The 23,382-nt window shown below is 38.1% G+C and overlaps 1 long non-coding RNA gene across 2 annotated transcripts; it reads left to right on the top strand.

The window, feature by feature from the left end:
- The first annotated feature begins 4,664 nt into the window (after window positions 1-4,664).
- Window positions 4,665-7,914, top strand: LOC121755358. 2 transcript variants are annotated; one of them, XR_006040691.1, is made up of 5 exons: window positions 4,665-4,964; window positions 5,156-5,304; window positions 5,568-5,657; window positions 5,821-5,893; window positions 7,600-7,914. It is a non-coding gene; the product is annotated as an uncharacterized LOC121755358 (long non-coding RNA). The 2 variants fall into 2 exon arrangements; XR_006040690.1 differs by lacking the exon at window positions 5,156-5,304 and having other exon boundaries at window positions 4,682-4,964.
- The last annotated feature ends 15,468 nt before the right edge of the window (window positions 7,915-23,382 follow it).

Below are 23,382 nucleotides of genomic sequence, written 5' to 3'. Positions count from 1 at the left end.
CGAGGTATCCCTCGATGTCAACTCCGTCAGCTGGCCCATCCGCAACGTAATACTCATATCCGACATAGAGTCGGGATATCTTATCCAGGGAAGGATTGGGCGGCGGCGGCATAGCAGAGTAGCTCGCAGTTGCCTTCCCATTCACTTTTCTCTTTGTCGCCTTTGTGCCCATCGGACGGCTTTGAGTACCAGGGGCTGAGAGGAAGATGTCGTCGTATGTCACGTTGAGGTCGATTGGCGGACCTCATTCGCTCGAAGAGTAGTGTCCGGCGGCGGAAACTTTGGTTCTCTTCGGCGCCCACTTGCCGCCGGTTCTGCCCCACCGGTGTACTTCGGGCTCTTCTCGACAAGCTTCCAAACGTCGAAGTACTTGAAGTGCTTCTTCCTGTCAGAGAAGAAATCCGCCTTGGCCTTCTCCACGAGGTCCATCTCGCCGTGCCCGCTCGGCCACATCCGGACTACGTTAATCAACTTGCCATTCCCCTTGTTCATCTCCTTCTGGACCCGACCCCAATGCTTGCATAGCTTCACGTAGCTGCTCGAACGACCCTGTAGGTAGACCGGCGTTGTACTTCTCTGCAATCCGCTGTCAGAACACTTTGCTGCTCTGCTGGTTACCGATGATAGCATCCTCGGAGACGTCTACGAAGTTCTTGGCCAGCCACATTGTCTCCTGCGGACTATACTTCTTCGGCCCCTCCTCATCCACAACCTTGCTCTTGCCTCTCCCTTCAGCGAGCTCCATATCACTGATGTCGTACTCATCAGTGCTAACTGGCGATGTTATTTCCATGTTGGTAGGCAACCCCGAACTAGGCGTTGCATTTGGGTCGGGCGTCGGCGGCACGTGCCAGTTGTTGGCGTTGACGAAATCGTCCATCTGTCGTTGGTCGCTGTTAAACCAATGCATAGAAGCCAGAAATATTAGAATACAAGAGGAATGAAATTGAGTTTGTGTGGAAGAGTGGTAGAATGGAGCACAACAAGTGTATAAATAGGCAAACGAAATTTTAAAAAAAAATAAAATCGAGGGGACTTGCGGCCCGGCCCGAATACATCTAATGCCGGACCGGGACTCGCTCATTGCGGCACGGGAGTCGTTAACCCTGAGCCGAGCCGGACCGCGGGCGCGGCCCCGGGACGCAACTGCGTCCTCGGGATGGTCCCAGGCCGCAACTCGTAGACGTTTAATGCAAGGCCCGGGCCGGGACTCGCTCATTGCCGCCCGGCCCCAAGCGTTGGGGATGCTCTAAAAAATCAAAATATTTTCTTCCGCCCTTTGGATTCATTTTTATTAAAAACCAAAACATTTTCTTTTGCAATTTATAATCGTTGTCTAATATTCAGTACACCTAACAGGAGAGTTTTGACCTTCTTTTGATATATTTATATATTTTGCCCTTCTATTTCATATATAAAAGGCGAGTTTTGGCCTTCTTTTGATATATTTATATATTTTGTCCTCATTCAGAAATATTTATAAGTTATGGACATATTTGAATATTTATGGAATAATTTTGAATATTTATAAGTAACTCTCGTGAATATTTATTTACATATTTTAATGAGCGTTTGACTAATTCTTAAAGGATTACAATGAGTAACCGACGGTTACAAACTTTAAATAGGATAATGAGTATTTAACAAATTTTGTAACCTCTATTGTCTTAATTTTATCATTTATGATATTTTAATTCCATGATTTCTCATGTCCTAATTTTGTGCATGTAAAAGGCATAGAGTTGTGGATGAATTACACACTAACAAAAGCATTCTTCATTCTTTCTCAAGCTCTCAACATTTTATTGCACATTTTAAGAAAATTGTTTTGCTCGATTTTTGGAGCCTCATCAAGTTCATAGGTGCCTAGCGGGTCTGAGATGTTATATATGTTAGGAGGAAGTCGTTTCATCTTTTGGGATAATACGTCAATCCAAGAGCACTAACCGTGATGTAATTTGTCTTGCGGAAGGAGGTTTTTTCTTGACTAATTTTTATTGTAATTTCCATTTCATTTATTGTTGTTTTTTTTTCTTTGATTACAATAGTTAGAGTACCGCGTGTATATGGTTCGAGAATTTTATCCCAATAGTTTTTACAATTCTTAGAGAGGGAAGAATTGTAACATCATTAACTCGAAACATGCATAATATTTATCTTCATATTTATACAATTTATTATTTTTGTATATTTAGTTGTTCAAACAAAATAATTAGTCTGCTACCAAATTTTGATTTACTAATATTTGTAGTTGAAATTAGGATTTAACACTTAATTGTTATGGGCTACAACTTATTTTATATGAAGAATCTAATTATCTTATCTGTAGGTGATCATGCTGAGTAATATATGTACTCTATATTAGGTATATTTTTACAAAAAAAGAAAAGTTGTAGTATTGAGAATTGTAAAGTAGTGTAAAAAATAATATAGATGTTTCATGTTCCAACAAACCACGTTTAAAAGTACAATAAATAAAGATAAAAGCTCCAACATTCAAAAGGGCTATCATTATTCATTAATGTAAAAAATGTTAATTCCACCAATTAACGTAGTAATTTTTTTGTGTGTAGTTTATCATTTGAATTTTTTTATGGTCATATTTTGAAGTAGTTAATCCAACCAAATAATTATTGTCTTAATTCCATTTTAAATATGTTTAATTTAATGTCTTTAGGTGTAAAATGAATTGAGGAGTATATATTTATTGAATTTTTATTATATAGTATATTTTTCTATTTTAAATCTTATATAGTTATATTATTTCTCATTTTAACTAATCAATTAATAATTTAGAATCGTATGACGAAAAATTATTCCATCCTGCATCTCACGTGGGTTAAGACTAGTTTTTATTAAAAACCAATACATTTTCTTATGCAATTTATAATCCTTGTCCAATACTTAGTACACCTAAAGAAACATTTAATTAGGCATCAAAACAATTTTTTCCACCTATATAATTAAACTAAAACTACTACACAATTTCAATAATCAAGCAAATAAAAATACTTGATATTAACCAAACATAAATGTCTATTAAAAAACTTTTAAAAAATGGAATGGAAGACGGAAATATAAATATTAATAAGAAATATAGCTCACAACAAATGAGATACTATCCGTTTAAATAGCGACAACAAATAGAAACTAAATATAATTATCGATCTCATTAAAAACAAATATAATTATGGATCTCATTAAAAACAAACTTAATTTTATTTTGAAATCATAACTACATGAAAATATTAACAAAACGAATTAACTACATGAATACTCCCTCCGTCCCCTAATAAGTATCCTATTTAGTTTCGGCACGAGTTTTAAAAAATATAAAGAAAAAGAGATTGTATAAATTAATGGAATATGAGTGTCACGTAAGTGGAATAAATTAATGAAATGTGGGACTTACTTACCATCTATGATAAAAATAAAATAGGACTCTTAATAGGGGATAAACGAAAATGACAAAATGAGACTCTTAATAGGAGACTGAGGGAGTAATATAACTTGTTGCAACTATTACTAAAACTGAGTGAGTAATATAACTTGTTGCAACTATTACTAAAACTCACTAACATCCATAAGATCCCCTATTTTTTATTTTAATACTTATAATAATTTCAAAATTTTACTAAAATAGAAATTGCATATATTTTACAAATTCATTTTCTGTTATTATAAAAACTTTATGCTTATACTGATATTATTATAAAAATAAAATAAACATATTTCAAAAGTATTACTACTACCTTTGAACACCAAGTTATACATATGCATATTTTAGGATTTTAAGTAAAGAAGATACTCTTCCAAATGTTGATTAAAAAGGTTCATAGTTATAATTATCATGGTATATAACTCATGTTTAAGTCAATTTCATAATTCAAATAAACAATTTAAATTAATCCATTGAAACTGCAAGATTTAATTTTTCCAGCCCAGATTTAATTTAAAGATTTACGTCATTTAATTAAATTGCTCAGCCCATGCCTCTTAATTAAACCGACGGCCCAAATTCAAATAGTAACTCTGGTCCATCCTGAGAGCCTCCACAACAGTGGACGAGCGACTGGCGAGCCGTTCGTTCGTCGTGCTCGTCCGCTATTGCAACAGGCGAGCGCTTGACGGACGAGCTAGACGGATGAGAGGTCGTCCGTCGGATAATGCGGACGTTCGTCCTCTCATCCGCTATTGTGGATGGTCGACGGACGTCCCAACTGACGAGAGCATATTTCGATTTTTTATTTGTTTTTAAAATTTTTATTCGTTTTTTTATATTTTTTTAATTTCAACTCTATATATCTGGCTCGTTACGCTTCATTTAATTTACATGTACTTTGTTTAAATTGTTGTTTTTTTGTTGTATTGTACTATTTTAATACTCCCTCCGTCCCGGGCTACTCGCCCCTTTCCTTTTCGGCACAGAGATTAAGGAATAAGTGTATAGAAAAGTAAAAAATTAAGGTGAAATTTTTTACTCAAAATGGAAAGAGTGCAAGTAACTTGGGACGCCCAAAAATGAAATAAGTGCGAGTAGTGCAGGACGGAGGGAGTATTTTTAATTTAATGAAATTATGATTGTAATTTATCCGAATTCGTATCAAAATTTTAATTTCGTGTTATCGTGGGTGGTTGAGAAGTCCTAGGGACATGGAGAATGTATTTTTGAGAAGTTGGAGTACTAGTTCGTGGGAAAGTCGTATCTACCGTGGATACTCTTTATTTGACACCTCCCCACTTCTCCTCCACGCCGCTGCCGTCGTCCTTGTCCGACCAACACCACTTTGCCGCCGTCTCCGTCGCCGGGTGTGGCCTGCACAGCCATCTCCTCTCTCATCTCCGCCTCACTGTTCGTCTCTCTCTCATCTCCACAGGCAGCAGGGAAGTGCTGCGACGTTTTTGGATCTGTGTGGCGTCGAATCCGCGAGCCCGAGAGTTGGAGATCTGAAATACTCGCACTGGTATGTTGCCCTAGCATCAATCTCCCCTTTCCTCGCCTCTTCTCTCCTTCCTCTCTCCCAATTGGCGCCTCCACTCTCTCAATTGGTCGAACTCTGCGCCATTAGATATGTATAGATGGGTGAAAAAGTTTAAATTTGAAAGATAAAATATTGATTTTCTTTGTTGAAAATTCGTCTTAAACCGGAAGCAGCAGCCCGGTTTCCACCGAATCGATGGTCCCGGTTTATCCATCGATATTAGTTTGATTTTTCCTCTGCATCTTCTCTATCGCTGTGCCGCCCCTTGCTGAACACGCCGCCGCTGTGAACACCCTGCCAGCTTGACGTCCCTCTTTCTCTGGTTCTTCTCTTCTTATAACTTACCTTTTCAATTTAAAATTGGCCTTTTTAGTTTGACATTGTTGAACCTTAGTAACTCTGTATTTCAATTTTCGCTCTTTTCTCTTGCTGAATAGAATCTAAATTCTGGATTCAGTTTTACTTTGACATGTATGGTTCGATCTAACATATTATTAATTAAACAATATATAGAGAGCAATCAAATAGTATTACTCAACAGATTCAATTAAATCTGGGATTCTTTCTCTCCGAATATATTTTCAGAAGCGATGAATTGGGTTCAACGCAAGATTTATCTTTACAACGTCACCTTCGGTCTCTACATGCTCGATTGGTGGGAGCGCTATCTTTTCAGTATCCTTTACTCTTTCTAATTCAAATGCTTTTGTGTCATTTTTATTTGATTTGATTTGATTTGTTCTGAATAGAGATAGATGAAGATTTGTGTTTCTGTTTGATGGGCATATATCTTAATTTGTTGTTCATTTGATCTTCGTGGGCCTTAAATATTGGAAAGATACACTTGTTGTTGTGCTGATGTGGTTTATCTTCTACAACACTTCGAGATACGTGACTGATTTCTGCAAAAGGTGAGCTTTTAAATCTTACTTATCCATGGTTTAGATCATATTATCTTTTCGATTTTTTTAGGTGCTTGTTACGTTTTTGTACCTTTTGGCTAGTAGTATGATTTTGTTTTTTTGAATTAAACACTTCGTTCCATGAATGAAGCTAGCAAATTTGTTTATTTTGCAGTAGCTTTCTAGTTCTTCCATCATTTGTCAGCATGTTTGCTAATCATCGATCACAAGGTCATTATGTGGTTGAGAAGCTAAAACTACACAATTATTAGGAAATGAAGAATGATTTATCGATTCTACTCTTTGCAGTGGTTGCAAGTATTGATGTAGAAACTAATATAATTTGATTGTGCTACTAATATATAGTATTGGTAGTACTTAAGAAACTAGGTAGACAGTCTTTTCTCTGTTCATTTCTATTGAGCATGTTAATATCAAGGAGAAACACATAAAAAAGATCCAACTATAGGAATTTGGTTCTGGATACATTAAAAATTTGACTAGATGTTTGAATTCTCATTTCCTTAAAGTAGTGATTAGAACCAAATCGAGAGATGTTCTATGAAATGGTTAGCTCTTCTTTTCCTGTCCAGCATCGATATTGTTGGTTTCTAAATTTGGTGGAAGTCTTGCCTTTTAGTCAGTGATATTGCATCTTTACAATCATAGCATGGTTCCAATGATGTTTGGTTAAATGCATTTGCAAGATTCATGGCTCTTTAATTTCAATGTTTCAAGTGTAAGTGTATGTTTGACTGAAGATATGATTATTATAGCGGGATGAAGGCTTAGTTTGTTGTTTTACAAGTATGCATGCATCCTTCTAAATCATCGGGTGTGTAGCGCGCAAAAAGTGAATATTTTCTATGCTTTAGGTTTGGTCCACTATATTCTTGTATTTTTGGTTTACTCTATAGAATATAGGCTTGAAGGTTGAAGTCCTATTTGAAGCGGACTGTTTTTATAAAGCCTTAACGAAGAAAATAAAAGAAAAATCAAGTCTAAAATAAGGAGAAAAACCTACACAGTCACAGTCTGCTCTCTCCCTCCCGCTCTCCTCTCTCTCTCTCTCTCTCTCTCTCTCTTCCACCCTGCCCTCTCCCTCTCCGGTGACACATCTTATAAATTGTCAAAGGTGTGTTTTGATGTGTTTTAGTATTACAGTTTCTGTTTTTATATTTTATCGTACTTGGGTATGATTTTCATGTGTTTTTTATTTATAGCTCAGGCCAACACCCCGGACTGCCTTGAGGCTTATGCCTTGCAGGGCCATTGGACCCCAAGGCTTAAAATGCCATTTAAAACCTCGTATAACTGATTGGATTCTATTTAGGCTCTACGAATTCCCCTTGCATTACCCACATGGCCACATGTTTTTCAATCGGAAGCTCAATGTTTTCATGCTAACTGCATTTCTTATTCTAATAGTAGTTGTTTTCTTGTTGAGTCTTTAAATCTTTAGAACAAAGAGAGTGACTGCATGACTCCAAGGCCTTCAGATATTGGCTTCAACTGGATATGTTGTAATTTGACTAGTTTATATTTAGGCACTGCAAATTCCCCTTGAGTGACCAACATGCTTTATTATATGGGAAACTCAGTAATGTATGTCATATTTTCCATTCTAACTGCATGATTAATTTTGATAGTTTTGTTTACTTTTTTCTCATCTTTTTCATCCTTTCATTTTATGTCCTTTCTTTTTTTTTGTTGAGGCACCTGCATTGACGTATAGCTTCTGTCCTCGGATACTAGTGTGCATTACCATGTGGAGTAACGTCTGAGTCGTGTTTTAGCAGCGGACAACTGAAAATGTGCTCAAGCAATTCAAATGTATGTACTTTCTCATTTCCAGACTTCAAAGGATCAATCTGTCTTATGTCCTCTTGATCCCACTCAAGAAATTATGCATTTGTAATGATGTAAAAGGTCAGACTCACTGATTCTGCTTAGCCATTTAAGTTTCAGTCTTTGCCTTTGAATGAATTTTAAAGCTAAATGTTTTTTCAGTCACTGAATTTGATTTTTAATTAGTTCAGATTATATCAACAATTATTTCATGCTTCATTATCGTAAACAATTCTTAGGTTGTTACCAGTGCAGCAAAGAAGTTGTTAAATGATTACAAATGCATTATACTTGTGCCTGAATAGTTTCGTTTTATGATAGATTTGAAGTATTCCATTGACATTATTTTTGTAGTGATATTGCATCATCAATGATAAAATCTTGTTTTCAGTTGCGGTGATCGCACTAGTTCCTTTTATATAGCTTCAGACTAATAATCTTGATTATAGTTTCTGCCATTTGTTTTCATTTTTAGCCTCATCATGATCTATTTTTCCCACCATGAAGTTCCCAAAGAAAAAGAAAGAAATAGAAAGAGTGTCTGATGCAATTATAGACTTGGAGGCCAAATAAATTATCTTTTGGGTTTTATTTATTTCCTAGTTAGTAGAATTAGTAGATGGAAAAATATTACTCTTTCCGTCCCATAAAAATATGTGCAATTTTCATTTTCGTCCGTCCCACAAAATTATGCGCATTCCATTTTTGAAAAGTAATATGAATTTAATAATGTAGGTCCACTATCCACTAACTCTAATTTAACTACCATTCTCCTCCTCTCTCTTACTTTACCATACCATTCTCATCATTTCTCTTACTTTACCAATTTTGTCTTAATTCTCGTGCCATCTCAGCCGCTAATATTTTTATGGGATGGAGGGAGTAATTGTTATTTTTATTTTTTTGCTTACTTTCCTTTTAAGTTTTAACTTTTCATAAGTTAATGATTTCCCTTTATCTATATAAAGGTCTCATTGTTGAACTAAAAAGACACTTTTGAATATTAATTTTACATTGAGTTTTTATATTTTAGAGTTCTCAATTTGTTGAGTTCTTTATTTACCAATTCAATCATTCTCTATAGATTTCTGCATCATTCGTACTCCCCACTTTTCCCTTTGTCACTGAAATAAGGGATTGCTAATGCAATTTCTTGCATAGTTAATTCTCTCTTTCTTCGAAGAAAAACAAAATAGTGTACTAGTAGTTATATCCATTGCGTCTCTCTCTTGTAAGGTTAATGATCATTTGCATAGCTATTATTAGCATATGTGAAGCGGTTGATTTTTATAACATCTTGGAGATGGGAGAATTTCAAATGAAATTCAAGACAAGAAGTTGAGAAATTTCTTGCATAGTTAATTCTCTCAACTTCTTGTCTTGAATTTCCCCATCAACCCATCTCTAACCATCTCTAAGATGTTATAAAAATTAACTGCTTCACATGCAAATGTTCATTAACCTTACAAGAGAAATAGAGGTAATGGATATAACTACGAGTACTATTTTGTTTTCTTCGAAGAAAGAGAGAATAAACTATGCAAGAAATTGCATTAGCAATCCCTTATTTCAGTGACAAGTGAGGAGTATGACTGATGCAAAAACGTAAACTGGTAAATAAAGAACTTAACGAATTGAGAACTCTAGAGTATAAAAACTCAATGTAAAATTAATATTCAAAAGTCTGTCTTTTTAGTTCAGCATTATATAGGTAAAGGAAAATCCTAAACTTATGGAAAAATAAAATTTAAAGGAAAATAAGCAAAAAAGGAAACCCTAATTTGTAGAAGGAAAAACAATTAATATTTTTCCTTCTACGAACTAGGAAATAAATAAAACTCAAAGTATAATTTGCTTAGTCTCCAAGTCTTGTCTTCTATAATTGCATCACTGTCCTTAATTGCAATCATCTTAGGTTGAGTTCTTCACAGCGTTGGACTTAGTTGACATCTGATGTTCCATCGTAAGATAAATTCTTTTAGTTTTTGTGGCAATTATTGAAAACTAAGCTGAGTTCTGGAATTTCAACTTTTCATTATCATTTTTTAAGCATCACCTTTCCATTATGCTTGAATTTATCTCAAGAAATATCGGAATATGAAGCTAGTAGTATAGTTCTGCTTCATCATTAACTTTGGTTTCACTAGTCTCTTTAGATCTCTTAGGTATTAGTGAGAGGTTCAAGACGTGTAGTATAAAATATAAGTCTTCAGTTTACTACATTTCTGATGAATTCCTTTTTTCTTTCAGTGTTTTCATCCACCTTTGGTTGCTTATCTTGCGCTGGTAGATAGATATTCCCTCGGTTCCGCTATAGTTGAGACGTTTCTTTTTAGCACGGAGACTAATAATGGATTCCTTATGTGAGGTTAAGCATAAGATCAGTCTAGATCTGAATGAGTATACCCGAGGTGGAAGAAGAGAAGATAACATCACTGAATTCGATAAGTAGTCCAGAAAGAATTGGGGCAATGTGGCTAACCAAAATTGAAAAATTGGGCCATTGTGGCTAAATGAAATTGAGAAATTGATTGTTAATTGAAATCGACACGGTTCAGTTAATCGATTAACCCATTTGGCTTTTGACCGAAATTAAGAAGAAGATGTATAAATTTCTCCGATTTGGTTGTTGACTGAAATTAATAAGAATGTAAATAAAATGTCCATGGGCTTTCATTAAGGTGGTGTTCGGCTTGCAAGATAAAATAATACCAAGATACAATCTAGGATTGAATTGTGAGATTATTTTAGTCATATGGGGTTAGTTATGACTAATTATCTCATGATTATTCATTTAGGATTGAGTTGTGGGGTTGAATCTCACCAAACACACTACAAATTTAATCCCGGATACAATATTGCAAACCGAACATCCCATGCATGCACGAAACCAGTCTTGATCCATGTGAATTTTCTCATGCAATGCTTTGATTGTCGCTTTCTATAAGCAATGTGAATGTGTCATTTATATGAATCAACAAAAACTTTATAATATTATATTATTCTCTATTATATATACATATAACAATATCATTACTTGACATGAAGAAAACAATCTTGGATGGAGTGACCACATCTACTTTTTGTATCCAGCATTAGTGGTGCCATTCTCCAAATTGAGTTGGATATTGATTTTTCCACATCCAACCCCTCAATCAGTAACAAATATTCCCCCTCTACTAGGTGCTACTACTAGTCTTCTACCCCATTCCTCTTTTAATCATCAAATTAATTTTAAAAGATAGTCGTTAGAAAATATAGCTACCAATGATGATGCGTAGCGCAATCAATCGGGGTGTTATACTATTCACTACAAGCAATATATAGTAGTACATGCTTTTTAACTCATAAAATATTGAAATTTACTTTTCCTATTAATATAAGCACAAATAGTGTTTAACATGAAATCTATCATATGCATAAAATATTTACTATTGCAAGTAAAAGATATACTATATATTTTGAAATATTGTCATAAATATGTGTGTAACAGTTTGTTGATTCACATTTTGTCACTTTATTTAGTTATGTATGCGAGCTTGAGCTTGAGCTTGTTTCATGGAGTATTAATTAGAAAAGCTTAGAGCATCTACAGTCGGACATATGTCCCGATAGACATCCCGACAGACTTCCCAAAAACACCCTCTGCAACGTCATAAGGACATCACATTGCACTGCCACATCATAAGGAAATCCCACTGCACAATGGCGGACATCCCGACGGACATCTACAATAATAAAAATTCACAAATTCACCAAATTAAACAATTTACGAAATTAAAATTTCGACACGAATACGGAGAAAATGCAACCACTTTATTTAAAACAAAAAAACATACATAATTATTAAAAAAAAACAACCTCAAGCTTCGATATATGCGACCCCCGTCTTACTCCTCGTCGTCCCCGCCGCCAGTCCCGGCGTCACTCTGGTGCAGGGGTGCCATCCCCAAATCGCGTCTCATAGTGTCGATGACATCCTTCAACATGATCTTGTATAAGGGATTAGTCACTGCATACCACTTGTCCATGGTGTCGAGCATGCTCTGCGTTAGTTGCACACGGGCGAGATTGTTGAGCTCAGGAGTGACCAGGGACGGAGATTCCGATTGGACCTCGTGGGACTCGCTGGCGCTTCCCCTAGCCATCCGCATCACGGTCTTTTGCCCAACCGGGTGACGACGGCGGGAAGACGATTGACGGGTCGAGAACTCTGCCTCGGCGTCAGGGAGTTCGTGGGAACCGGCACTGCTGTTGTACTCCCCGAAGACTTTGATCTTCGTCCGCTTCGGCCAGCCAGCTTCAACACCCGCACTAAACTTGGCGGAAGTCTGCACCACAAGATATACCTCCCAATATTTGAACTCCCCGAAACCCAATCCACTGTCTGGTACTGCTGGTGAGACAGAAGCTTCACATCATCGGCGGACATGCCGCTTGATGTCGTGCGGAGGTTGTTTTGGTAGATGCCGGCAAATCGGCTGAGCTACCTCCTCAGCCGCTCCCACTGTTTCCAGCATTGCTCTCCATCGTGAGGCTTCCCACCTGTCGGTTTGAATTGGAGGTAGCTTTGGCTAATGCGCCACCACATTCTGTCGATGTGCTGGTTATCCCCGGCGTAGGGATCCTCGACTACACCGACCCAGGCCTTCGCTAGCGCGACGCACTCCCCTATGCTCCAGATGGTCCTCTTTCTCCCGCCGGCTTCCTCTCCCACCCCCTCGGCCCCCGCCCCACCCTCGTTCCCCGCACGCGAGGACAAAGTAGTGCCCTTGCCCTTCCCCCTCCCCTGCTTTCGCGTCCTCCCTGCCGCCGGTTGCATCTCAGTGGAAGACTCCCTGACCTGAGATAGTCTCAACTCCTCAAAAGAGAAAGTCCCGATGCCGGTGAACTGAGTCTCCAGAGGAGTACTCTGGGGGGAATCACTCGACAATAAATCCATGTAGGGGCGATAGACATTGTCCCCAGGTGATTGGGGGACCCCCTGCCTGCTCCCCCCGCAGCGGCAGACATGCCTTGCATCATCCCGGGCATTTGGGGCATCATCCCGGGCATTTGGGGCATCTTCCCCGTCATCTCAGCACTCACCCCGGGCATTTGGGGCATCATCCCACACATCCCTGCACACCAAGGGGGGACATATTGTTGTACCCCTGCATCATCCCCGCCATTTGGGGTTGGGGCATCATCGGCGTCATTCCGGGCATCATCCCGGACATCGGTGCACTTCTGCCGGCATTTCCACCAACTCTAACAGGAAACGTTGGCGTTTGTGACTGGCTCGTGGCGGGGGAATCACTATCGTGGTGCTCAATTTATCTTCAAAATAAATGAAAGTATTGAGAGAGAAACTCGTCAAAACAAGTGGTGCGAATGAAATGAAGTTCAACTAGCCGTGTATATAGAATTTTTTTATAAAAAAAAAGAAATTAAAAATCGGGACGTTCGTCGGGAACCCGCAATGGCGGACGTCACGATGGACGTCGTCGGAAATCCGCGAAACTTCTGCAAGCGACGTCCGCGTCCGCCGGTCACTCGCCTAATGGCGAACGTATCGTGCGGACATCCGACACGCCTGTCCGACGTCCGCCGGGACGTCCGCAGCTGCGGATGCTGTTAAAGAAGAAAGTAAAATGATTTGGAAAAGCATGCAACTGAAAAAAGTTAATCAAAAGGATAATGATTGCCCTCTCCTAGTTCTTTACTTACTATAATTATCTCTTTATTGAAATTTAGTTCTATGTTTTGCACTACATACAGCTGTATGCATTGCCACCACACGTCTTTTCTTGTAAAGAAATTCATCTCCTTTTCACCGACATTAAGATTACCAAAACTGTACCATTAACAAATCTATGAGCCAACAATTATTTGCTTGATTTCTTGTTTTTCATAACAAAGAATATACTACTATGCATCTTCTACATAGTACTTTAATCGTATTCTTCTGTTTTCTAAATGTACAAATTAAACGAGTTTACACAGCTTCTCAATTTACAAATAATCCCATGCTTTTTAATAATCAATGCATATGATAATGTCTGAAAAATGTGTATACCAATGGTGAAATATATGTATAAAACCAATAATTTATAAACACCTTGTTCGATTTGGGTTAAATCCTCACGATTGTAGCAGAAGTACAACGGTCTGGTATATTGTCCATTTCCAACCACATAACCAAGCGGATGGGGAATTATAGTGAAAGTATTGTAAATAATAAAATTTTTTGCTAAGAATATATTTTGGTGATTAACTGAATTGAAAATTCAGTTCGCACGTGTTATATAGATTGCATGCTGAGAATACATATAATTCATACATAAAGGAATATAAATCCTACACTTGAGCATATTCTATGATTTGTGAAAATTATTATTTTTTCTCTAAATAATTGATGACAATGGCTTGCAACTTCTCCCCATATAATTATTCGTACTCAACCTTGAATTTTCTCATATGTTTCCCAACTAAGATTTAATTGCTTTATTTTGATTTCTTTTTTTTCCTTTGTTTGTTCCTTTTGCTTTCTTTAGAAATGGGATTTTCCGTTTGGGGGATTTCTATTCTCTGTTGTTCCTTTTGTTTCTGTCTGCAATTGTTTACTCTCAAAATCTAATAGTCAATATCCTAATGTAGTAATGTATTATATATAGTTGTCTTGCCACCTTATCAACATGACACTTATATTTATAGTTAGGGATATGTTATACTGCTAACTCATCTCTAAATGGCTAACTATAATTTAATGATAGACATTAGATCTTCAAATCAAGAGTTATGATCATTCAATTTCGGGTATCAATACAGTGAACAAAAAATATCAATTAGGATATTTATGTCAATTAAAAACAAATTAGTTATAATTAACTTTTAAAATCATAATTTTAAATGCATATAACAATCTCAATTTTAAATTATTTTTTCACACAACATATATCAAATTAAAGATAATTTTATAAGGATTCTAACGATATCTCACTTGCATATGTTTCGACGTCAAAATTTGAAAAATATTTCTTGAATTTTCGTATTTTTCATGAAACAGTTAATGTCAATTTAGCTATCATAATATGTCAACATAATACATACTATAAAAATGTCAATTCGAAATTGTGTTGACATATTCAAGACATCTTATTGATTTGTTTAATACTCCACTATATTGACATTTAGACCAAAACCTTACATTTGGTATATATTTTTTTTATCTTTTTAAATAATAATAAAACGAATTTACATGTGGCAAATTATAGACCACTAGATCTCTAATGATCTATGATTTCTAATTAGTTGTAGTTAGCAATTTGGGGAGAGTTAGCAATTGATCATATAGCTATATAGTTATATGTCTTGCCGCAGTATCCACTTTTATTCCATTTTTCCCTTTTTGTTTCTTTAATCCTTATCTAAAATATTAATATGGTTGTTAAGTAATAATTTACTTGAAAGAGAAATATGAGGCAGTATAGGTTAAATGCATTTATCTTCTCAACTATGTAAATAAGTCGATATGCCTCAATTTTGTCACGAAACACAGTATTTTCCTTTTCTAATGAAGTTGTTTCTTATGTCACAAAACATATAGCTGGCATGAAAAATTTAATTTATCATTTGCATATTGAAGTTGATTTTAGATTTAATCATACCATGACCAATTCAAGTAATTACAAACTGGATTTTAGATGAGAATAAGTACTAATATTATTTTGCAAACAACACATATGAATTTTCCAACCAAAATATTTTGATGTCAAATAACATTACTAGAGTTTAAGGTTTTAACTTTATTAGAATAATTAAGATGTCATGCATGAAAATATGTTTATCAAAAGAGATTTCAACCTTTATCAAACTCTAGATTTTAATCGTATAGTTGCATGGAAATGGTAACTGAATGGTAAACTGATTCAATCATATTTATGACAAATTAATTTGTTGTTAGCGCAACAAACATGAATAACGCGTTTTTATTGTTTTTTTTATTGTGTTCCGTAAAATAACCAACTTTGAAATCGATAATTAAACTGATGATTTAGTTTGAAAGGCCTTTGTAAATTTTGATAGAAAATTGTAGAATCAAAAACTTTGGTGAACATTGAATCAACCATACGCCTCTATTATGTTGGATTGAATGTTTTCTTATAATATTTTCTTCTAATATGAAATGTAATTCAAATACAACAATTTATTTTAATCTTGATTTGGTTATTTCTTAACTAGACTCTAACTTATGAGATATCTCCGTGATCCTTTATTTGATTCTTGTCCGGATCTTCTCTTGATTTTTAATTCTTACATTCATTTCAACATTTCCCTCAAGTTGAGTATCATGATTCTCGATACATAATTTGAATTGATATTCAATTTGAAATAGTTTATATTGGTATCGTCGAGTTATGAATTTGATAAATAGTTTATATTCAAATTTATGATTTCTTAGAAACCTTCTACTCTAGTGGCCAGAGTTTGAAGCAATAGTTTAATTCATAATTTTTTCTTGTCTTATTTTCTTTGTATTTCTCATTCTTGTTGTGTTATATGGTTTGGATATATGTGTAAAATTTTTGGGTGCGCCACTATTAATAAGCTATCTCATTCATAGTTTATACTCATATCATGGAGCTGCGTCATTGATAGTTTAATAAGCCCATATCAAAGAACTAATATTGATAATTGAGGCTCTTATCGAGTAGTCGAGTTGGATAGTTTTTTATCAAGTCTAGGAGCCACTTCCACAAAGATTGAGTTTTTTTTTTTCAAAGCTGTGAGGCCGTTCTAAAATTTGTCAAAACTTCAGCAATTTGATTATATTTTCTAGAAACTGAAGGACTTGATTGTAAGTTCTGAAAATTAAAGAACTTTGTTGCAAAAGTCACAAGTGGGAAGATCTTGTTTAAAAATAAACCCTTTTATCTCATCTATTCGACGAGAATTCCCTAAGCATCTCCAATTATTAGGTTGACTTCCAAAGACACGCTATTAACATTAAAGTATAAAACACATATATTGTGATATAGTTCTAGAACATAAAATTTAGTGGCTAAGCAAATTATATTTTAGATTTTATTTATTTCTTAGTTAATATCATTAGGAGATGGAAAAATATTAATTTTTCCTTTAATAAATTAGTTTTTTTTTTAAAATTTTCTTTTTTATTATTTCCTTTAATTAATGTTTCTATAAGTTTAGGATTGTTCTTTGCGTTCATGAATTAAAAAGACAAACTTTGAATATTAAAGTTACCTTGCTCTAGAGTTCTCAATTCATTGAGTTCTTTATTTCAGTTATTCCATTGTCACTGAAATAAGGGATTGCTAATGCATAGTTAATTCTTTCAATTTCTTGCCTGGAATTTCATTTGAAATTCCCTATCCCTAAGATATTATTAAAATCAACCGCTTCACATAATAGTCAATTGCATGTATATGTGAAGCGATTGAGTTTTATAATATCTTAGAAATGGGTGGAATTTCAAATGATATTAGGCAAGGAAGTTGAGAGAATTAACTATGCAAGAAATTGTCTTAGCAATCCCTTATTTTCAGTGACAAAGGAGATGCGAGGAGTATGAATGATGCAAAAATGTATAAAGAATGACTGAACTGGTAGAATAAAGAACTCAATGAATTGACAACTTTAAGAGTGTAAAATTCAAAGTAAATTTAATATTCAAAGTCTGTTTTTTAGTTCAACAGTGACAAATGACGACCCCACCGCCGGTCCGTGAATACCTCTGAGAACCACACAAAATCAGTCGTCGACCCAGCGCTGCAACGGCTCCGACCCCACGCTATGGCTGCTTCGTCTCAATGATAGAGAAATGAGGAAGAGAATTAGAACAAAATATATTAGGGCATCCACAGTGTGACGGACTATCGTCCACCACTGTAGCCATGCGTACGATGACACATCCATCGTCCGCGCCCTATGCTTCGTCCGCAGACGATATGGCTTCGACCACGCATCGTCTGAGGTATCGTCCACCCCACTGCGGGTCACGCGGACGATACCGCGGACGATGCAACTCGTTTTCCTTTTTTTTTTTTATTTTTTTTAATTCTTCAAAATTTATTTTATATATACACCACAACTTCACTCTTGCATTCACTCCACTCTTCCATTCTCACTCTTCCATACACTTTACATGAATCCCGGTGATTACCCAAGTCCGAATAGTCCGATGTTCAGTGGTGGTGCACGGTGGCCGGGTACAGGCCCTGATGAATACCGACCCTATGACTCCAACACCCAGTACGATCTAGGGCTGGCAATTTTTGACACGACACGATAACCCGACACGAATCCGCACGAAATTATTAGGTTGGGGTCAAGTCTTATTGGGTCCGCGTCCTTATCGGGTTGACCCATTAAGAACCCGATAATTTCGGGTTGGGTGCGGGTTGGATGCGGGTCGGATACAGATAACCCATTAAGAAATAATAATATTATTTTTATTATTATTTTAAAAATGTGTATATTAATTTAATTTTTAATTTCTTGTAAATTAGGTTTAAAATGTATAAAACGAATTTTAATCGTGTAAATTAAGTTGAAAAATAAGGTTTAATCGTGTAATATCATGCTTTAATCGTTTAATATCGGGTTCGGGTCGTTATCGTGTCGTGTCAACCCATATTATATTGTGTCGATAACGAGTTCGTGTCGGGTGTGGGTCGTGTTCGGATTTGAAGGTAGCAGGTCGGGTTCGTGTTCGGATTTACAGTTTCCTTAACAGGTCGAGTTCGGGTTAGGCCTTATTGGGTTGGATCGTTATCAGGTTGACCCGATAACGATCCAATCTGCACGATTTGCCAGCCCTGGTACGATCCCGATTTCAGTACGGATTTGTACGGGCTGTCAGACATGGAGCCGTCTCCCACCCGCGCCCACGCCCACGCCCCACCCTGCCGCGCCGCCGCCGCCGCCACTCAACCAGCCGATGTACGGGGATGAGAGTTCCGGCACACCAATGTCCTCCCAGCGTCCCATTGGCATCAAGGCTGCCAAGAACAAGGGCAAGACGAATGCAACATCCTCACAGGCCGCGGTCCCGGACCCGACCCTGACCCCGATCGCGACCCCGACCCCGGCCCCGACTTCGGTGCGGGACATGCCTACGCGGAGTTGGTGGCGGCCGCCAACTGGAGGACGTTGTTGGACACGCACCACGCCCTTATGCAGTGCGAGGACCCGGGCAAAGCCGAATACCTCAAGTGGATGATCGATGATCTGCGTCGCAAGCTGGGAATGAAGGATTAGTAATGTAGGATTTAGTGAACTTGTTTTTTATTTCTAACTCTTGTAGAAAAAAATTTAATTAGTAATGTAGGATTTGCCTGTAATGTTTTTTTATAATTTTGCATGACATATTTGAAAACATAAAAAATTAATTAACAAAATAGTAGTGAAAAACTATATGGCGGATTTTAGGGCGTCCCACTGCAGGTGGAAGGGTAGAAGGATAGAATGTTGATGTGGTGGAGCATAGGGCGCCGGCGCCCTATAGGGCCGACTTTAGGGCGACCCATTTTCAATGCTCATATGGGAGAGGAGACATAGTTAAAAAGCTTCATGAGAAAATTGAAAAAGGAGAAAATTGAAAAAGAAGAAAAATTGCAGAAGTTTGGAAAAAAGACGATAATGGAGAAAAAGCGGCGCAAAGCTGTAATTTGTTTTAGGGTGTCCACTATAAGGTGGACACGCCCAATAGCCCCGCCCCAGTTTTTTGTCCATAGCCCCAGTTTTTTGTCTACAGCCCCAAAATTCTATTTCCGCCACTATAGTGGACACCTCCAATAGCCCTCAAATTTTATAATCAACTTTCATTTTATAATTACGAACAAATTTATCGGGCTATACGTACGTAGACGAAGTCGACTATACGAATTAAAAATAAAAATAAAATTTAAATTTAAATTAAAATACAAATAAATGCCCACACTTCCCCAAGAAAATAAAATAAAATAAATGCCCATTTATTGACAATTGTAGGAAGAAAATTCACGAAACAAACAGAAGTTTTGCACACAAAATCACCTACCATTCAGAAAGAGAAAAATGGACGAAAAAACATTTTATTTGAATCTTCTTCTGCAAATAACTTCACGGATGCAACCGCCGCGGCTAATGGCCGCCGCTATAGTAGCCGCGCCTATAACCGCGGCTACAGCCCCACCCGCCGCGTCCTCGCCCCGCACGCGGCTATCCCGCGTCCGCCGCCTCCCTCCCCCCTCGCCGCGTCCACCTCCGGGGCGGACAACTCCGCCACTATAAGGCGCCCCGCTTCCGCCCCGCTTCCGCCCCAAACGCGGCTATAGCCGCGGGCGTGTTATAGTGGATGCTCTTAGTAAACCTAGGGAATTTTATTTAATATGGCGTTATTTTATTTATTTTTTAAGTGTAGGCGTAAATACTAGTAGTACTATTAAGTATTAACATGTGTTTGTTTGTTTTAATTATGTTTTATTAATAGTCCAAGTAAATTCAAAATGTGTAAAATATTAAAAATAATTGTCATTTAGTATGATTTTTAATTTGATTTGATTTTGACTCTTATTTTTATGTGCAGTTAAATAACAATAATATTTGTAAAATTACAAATAAAATAAATAGTATATTTAGAAGTTAACAACAGTATAGTTAAGATAATAAAAAGGATGAAATATTTAAAAATTAAAAAACAGCCTAAACACTAAAATTATTGTTTGATGTGTTTTTTATATTTTCAAAAATATGGATAATGACATTAATTAATTACCGTGCTTAGCAAAATAATACAATATTTAAATTGTGCTAATATATATATATATATATATATAATGATTTAATATTATATTATATTCTATTAGTATTAATTATTTTTCGACCCCACAAGTTTGGTTTTATGGATCTGTATGGATCTGTCATTGACAATAAGGCCTTTATATAGGAAAAAAGAAATCTTAAACTCATGAAAAAATAATACTTAAAGGAAATAACTAAAAAATAAACAAAAAGGATATATCCAGATTGTAAAAGGAAAAATTAATATTTTTTCATCTACTAATTTTATTAACTAAATAAAACTTTAAATATAATTTGCTTAGCTAGTCTAGAACTGTATCATATTGTGTCGATCTTAATTCTCATATGACTAGAAGAATTAGTAGTTTATTGTGCGCATATAAGTGTTTGTTCCATAATTATGGAATTTATTAAATAAATGGTCCAGATCTTCTGCATTGCAGTCATGATGGTGGCACTACCAAAGGATCATTAACCAGACCTTTCAAGAGATAATACTGATAAGTTTCATGACCTAGATAAAAAATTTAAAAAACCATTTTTAATGAATAAATTAATAAAATATTATCAAAATCTATCGTTTACCGTCATACTCTCAAGTATATAAGAGGAAAAACATCAACAACTAGCCAACACGAGACTAAGCATATTACAATAACATGGTTAAGCCCATGGAAGATACATAAGAGTGTCCACTATAAGGTGGACACGCCCAATAGCCCCGTCCCAGTTTTTGTCTATAGCCCCAGTTTTGTTGTCCATAGCCCCAAAATTCTATTTCCGCCACTATAGTGGACACCTCCAATAGCCCCAAAATTTTATAAATAAAATAATCCCATTATAAATAAATAGAAAACTAGGTAATTATTAGGGCCGAATATTCGTTGTATTTCAAACCGGTAAAATGTTACAACGAATATGTAAAATAAAATACAACTAAAAATTCCGCCACCGCCTACTCGGTGTCGGAGTCGGCTTCCTCGTCGTCGTCTTCTTCTCCTTCTCCTCCTTCTCTCTCGCTGCTGCCGGTCGCGGTTTCCCCAGGAGCATTATCAACAGACCCCAGTCGACTCTCAATCCGAGTGATGAGCCGCTTGTAGACGTTCCTGAGGTACGGGTCAGTTTCCCCTGCGTATTTGCTGCATACGTCTTGCAGTTGTTGCATCAACTGCACGTCTATGGTATTGGCCAATACCTCGTGGGGTTGCACCGTGGGCAGTGGGATTGGGGCAGACTGGGGGAAGCGCGATCCGGACGCGGCCGCCGATATGTGGGAGGCACTTCTACCCCCTCTGGCGCTGCGGATAGAGGCTTGTTGTCCCGGGGGCCGTCGTCGCCTTATGTGAGTCGCGGCTGGCTCTTCTACTTGCTCGTCGGACTGCTCGAACTCGTGCGAGCCGCTCCCACTGCTGTATTGTCCGGCAAGGTTGTGCCTTGTGCGCTTCGGGCCAGGAGCTGTGCCCACCTCTTGCGCGACGATCGACCTGAATTTCGGACAATCCGCGAGGACAAGATACTCCTCCCACAAGGTGAACTTCGGCTGGCCCGTCTTGCGGTATTGGCCCTCCGACAGGGTCTTCACATCAGCTGCGCTTCTGCCACTCTCGGCGTGGCGAAGGTTGTTCTCGTAGATGGACGCGAACAGCTTGGTAGCCCGCAGAATCCTACCGACCTTTTTTCGGATCTGTTCTGGGTCGCGCTTCTCAGCGCCGTCGGGCTTGAATTCCTCGTATGCCCCACTGACGCGCCTCCAAAAGCTCCCCGAATCCTGATCGGTGCCCACCACGGGGTCCGAAGTGATAGAATCCCACGCCTTCGCCACGGCAATGCTCTCGGCTTTGGTGTATGGCTTGCCGCGGCTGGACCCCTCGCCACGGCTAACGCCGGCGTCACTGGCCGAGCTACTCGCAATGCCGGCCCAGCTGCCCGAGCGTCCACGACTGCCGCCGGTGCCACGACTGCCGCCTCCGCCCCTACCGCCACCAGGGCCCCGACTGCCGCTACCTCCTCGGGTCGGAACGGGCGTTTCCACCCGCGCGGCCGGCGTGTCTGGGATGCCGCCAGAACTGAGCAGACCCATCATAGTATCAAATGCGTCTTGATCTGCTTCGGTGATCGGAGATTGGCTGGCTTGGAAAGAGGAACCCGGCCGCGGCTGGTGAAGCGCGTCTAGGTTGGGTCTGTAATCCCCAAATGCGGAACGACTCAGATTCCGCTGTAAAGGAGGCGGCGTTGGAGAAGACCTCCACGGCTGAGATGGAGGAAGGGGTGGACTCGATGCCCACGGTGGGGGAGATTGATTCCAATTCCAATACTGGGACGGAGTCCCGCCATATCCGGCAAAACCCGACGGCTGTGATGGATTGGTGTCATATCCCGATTCCTCAGAGTCGGGTGAGTCGTCGTTTCCTCGATTCATTTTTTTAGAGAGTAGTTGTGTGGATAGTGAGTGGATGAATTTTGTGAAAATGGTGAAAAATAAGTAGAGGGGGTGTGGTATTTATAGAGGGGATGGTGGAAAAACGTCAAATTTCTCGTTGCCGGCGAAATCGCCGCGGCGGTTCATTGCACTATAGCCGCCGCGCCTATAGGCGCGGCTATACACCCCTCGGCGCGACATCGCCCCGCACACGGCGATCGCGCGTCCGCCGCGTCTCCCACCCCTCGCCGCGTCCAGCCCGCGGCTATCTACCTTCTCCACTATAATCCGCCGCCCCACCGCCGCGCCTAACCATAGTGGACACCCTAAGATCAACAAAATCGAAGAATACAAAAAAAGCACCATTTTGAGACACCCACTGTGACCTAGCATAAAATGGCCTCGTCTAGCTAAACTAGCCTAACTTTTAGGTTGACTATGACAC

The sequence above is a fragment of the Salvia splendens genome, chromosome 11, assembly GCF_004379255.2.
Source record: "Salvia splendens isolate huo1 chromosome 11, SspV2, whole genome shotgun sequence".
NCBI lineage: Eukaryota > Viridiplantae > Streptophyta > Magnoliopsida > Lamiales > Lamiaceae > Salvia > Salvia splendens.
The sequence above is the reverse complement of the archived record's forward strand: the minus strand, read 5'-3'. Positions and strand labels throughout refer to the sequence as shown.